The sequence below is a fragment of the Lathyrus oleraceus genome, chromosome 7 (assembly GCF_024323335.1).
Source record: "Lathyrus oleraceus cultivar Zhongwan6 chromosome 7, CAAS_Psat_ZW6_1.0, whole genome shotgun sequence".
NCBI lineage: Eukaryota > Viridiplantae > Streptophyta > Magnoliopsida > Fabales > Fabaceae > Lathyrus > Lathyrus oleraceus.
The window spans coordinates 36,273,580-36,277,591 of record NC_066585.1 but is presented as its reverse complement, the minus strand read 5'-3'; positions in this window follow the sequence as shown (position 1 = coordinate 36,277,591).

Sequence of the window (4,012 nt, the reverse complement as noted above, 5' to 3'; positions counted from 1 at the left end):
TAAATCAAAATATCATCGATGAACACAACCAAAAACTGATCTAAGTACGAATGAAATATTGTATTCATTTAATCCATGAACACTCCAGGCGCATTAGACACACCAAAAGGCATCATTGAATACTCATAGTGACCATATCTTGTTTTAAAAGTAGTCTTCGGAATATCGTTTGACTTTACACGAATATGATGATAACCAGAATGCAAATCAATCTTGTTAAACATACATGCACCAACCAATTGGTCCATCAGATCATCAATCCTTGGAAGTGGATACTTATTCTTGACAGTAACCTTGTTCAGTTATCGATACTCGACACACAATCTCATGTTACCATCTTTCTTCTTGAATAATTATATCGGTGCTCCCACAACGAAACACTTGTCCGAGTAAACATTTTCTCAAACAGATCCTCTAAGTGTTTCTTTAGTCCACTCGAATTTGAAGTAGACATCCTATAAGGAGCCATTGACACATGACTAGTACTAGATACTAAGTCTATAACAAACTCCACCTCATACTCTGGCGGTAAATCTCTAATGTCATCTGGGAACACCTTAGGAAAATCACACACAATAGGTAGATCCATAATCAATCTCTCACTCCCCCCACACAAGGACGTGAATGCCATGAACATTTGAGACCTCTCACTCAAGAACATGTCTACCTGCCTCACGGTCATGAAACTCGACTTCATACTCTCTTCGGATTCAAGAAACTGCACCGACTTATCAAAACAATTGATAAACACATGGTTGAACTCCAACAAATTCATTCCCAAAATAACATCAATTTGACTTAGAGGCAAACACACTAAGTCAATTCCGAAATCTCTATCATAAATTATCAAAGAACAATTCCGGCACACCAACAAAGTAGTCACTGAACCATTGGTTGGGGTATCAATGACCATGCTACCACTCATAGAAAACACTTCCAATTTCAACCTCGACGCACACTCAGCCAATATAAACGAATGTGTCACACCCATATCAATAAGAGTAATCAAAGGAATACTATTGATAAAGCATGTAACTTTAATCAAGTTATCAGATGCAGTAGTCTCTACTCCATCCAAACCAAAAACTTTCTCTCTATACTGAGGTTTATTAGGTTTCTCACATTGAATACTAATATGACCCTACTCTCCACAATTAATGCAATTCAAGTTATTACTCTTACAGTTAGCAACTCAGTGTCCTGGATTCCCACACTTGAAGCAATTCACAGTTGTGCTCTTGCATTCAGGAGCACGATGTCTAAACTCATCATATTTGAAACATCTCATAGAAGTATGAGTTTCTCCCCCACTTTGCTCTTTCCCACCTATAGCTTTCTGATCAAACTTCTGATTTCCTTTGTCAACTGGAGCGCTATAAAGTTTTCCACTAATTTGATTCTCCATTTTCTTCTCACTAGGACTCTTATAGGGAGCAGATCGGGCTCTGTTATCCTCATCATATATTATGCACTTGTTCACTAGTACAAAAAACTAGCAAATCTATTGGTACCTAATACCTTGCTTAATCTTGGGTCTCAAGCCGCTCTCGAACTTGAGACACTTCGACCCTTCAGTAGCCTCGCTATTATAGTGTGGACTAAACTTCATCAGTTCCTCAAACTTCACAGCATACTCCACAACCGTCAAACTCCTTTATTTCAGCTCAAGGAGTTTAATTTCCTTCTTACTGTGCACGTCTTCAGGAAAGTACTTCTCTAGAAAATGCACCCTGGACACAACCCAAGTAATCTTAGTACATTAGTTTCCAAACTTTGAAGCACAGTATCCCACAAGTCTTCAGCTTCCTCTAACAACTATGAGTACCAAATTGCACCTTCTGAACTTTAGTGCAAGCCATCACTTGAAAAATATTCTCAATCTCTTTGAGCCATGCCTATTCATCCTCTGGATCGTATCCACCTTTGAAGGTTGGTAGATTGTTTCTCTGAAATTTCTCCAATCCATGGAACTCATCACCAACCAGTTTCTGTTGATCCTGTAGCGCCTAAGCCATTGCCTCAAATGCATCAACAATTGCATGATCATTTCTTCCATCCATTATACTGCACACCAACAAACGAATATTAAAAGAAACATGAATCAATAGTGTTCATACACATGTCACATACTACATAATAACATCATAACAAAACCTGGTCGGACAGACCGACCTGCTCTGATACCACTATGTAACACCATACTTCCCGAATCGACAAATAATTAAATGAAACATAAATTCATCAAGTAGAGTCTTACTCAACATACAAACAAATCATAATTGAACCGCATAATAAAAACAACTCATTTAATAAGCAGCGGAAAATTAGGAAATAATTGGCATACAAGCCTCACAACCAAAAGTTTGAAAAATGATTCAATATCAAAAGCAATTGAAGATATGCAACATAAAATAAATAACAAAATAGTTTGTCCCATCGTGTTACATATCAGAGTGACTCCAACTATAGACTCAAATGAAAACTAAAGAGGTGATGCGGTCAATAACTTGATGCGGTGTTCGCAAGTATACGAACGCGTCAGAGTAATATAAAAGATTATCGAATCCACAGAGACCAAGTGTCAATCTATCGTTATCTGTTGTTATGGTGTTTATCAAAGGCAATCAAAATAGGTGTTTTTGGAGTGTGCAATGAAAAGTAAAGTGTTGAATAAAGATTAATTAATAAAGACAGGGTCGAATGTAATTCACGTAATTAATTGATAATCCAAGTACTTGCTAATAGAGCTACTTATGGGCAGTGTTCCCTACTTTGAAAAGAACTAATTTAACAGGAACTGTCGCTTTCGCGTATTCAGAACCGAGTTGTACTCCCTAATCAAACCCTCTTATTGTCACTAGGCGCGCATTGCGTTAGAGTAGTAAACCTATTTTTAAGAAATATAGTATCTTGACTAAGTTGAAAAGTATTATAACCTGGATTTCTTAACCAAAAGAGGTTCTTACGAACCAGACTCTAAACTTATAAACGCGTCCGAAAATAGTTTTAAAATCTCTTTTCTTCTTAATGTTAAAATCTCCTAATGAACTAAACAAAGCGCTTTCACTGTTTTTGAAATAGTTAGAAACAATTAAGTTTAAATAGACGTTGGACGGCTTTCGATCTTACCCAACGGAATTGAAGTGCGGGAAAACTTAATTTGAAAGTTAAAATAGCCCTTAAGTGTTTCTACGAACAATTGTACGGATTATCGGTTCAATTATGATCCTTACATTCTAACCTTATAAATTTAGCTAGACATGGTAAAGTAAAAGTGCATTAAAATAAATAAAAGTAGTACGAGTGCGGAAAGTAAATAATTTAAAGCGAGTGCGAGGAAATAAATAATTTAAAGCGAGTGCGAAGAAATAAATAATTTAAAGCGAGTGCGGGAAATAAATAAAGTAAAAGCGAGTGCGAGAAATAAATAAAGTAAAAGCGAGTGCGGGAAATAAATAAAGTAAAAGCGAGTGCGGGAAATAAATAAAGTAAAGCGAGTGCGGGAAATAAATAAAGTAAAGGCGAGTAATAAAAACCTGCTCCAATCGGAGGGCTGAGTAAATTGCAATGCGGAAAAGAAAATGGCGGCAGGATTAACTTCCTTCCAAAGTGCTCCAAAGTCGATTACAGACTCTATCACAGACTTGATTACACAATTGTGGTAACACTCCAATGCGAAGCGATTACCACTTTATAAAACTGAATATATGCCTAAGTGAAACAAATTTGCTTCTGAGTTTGCCTCTGTTCTAAGTTTGGATGGTTGTAAAAGTGAATTCGCGTTTCTATTTATAGGCAAGTAAAAAGATGGAAATGACTTGGATGCCCTTCACTTGAAAATAGGAGGGAACCGTTTTTCCTCTTGTGGCGCCCGCCACAAGGCCATGGCGCCCGCCACAAGCACAATATGGGGCGCCTTAGTGGAAGTAGTGGGAAAACGTGGGAGTTGATGGAAGTTGAATTTGACACGTCATGGCTTAGTCTGTGGCGCGCGCCATTGGGTAGGCCATAA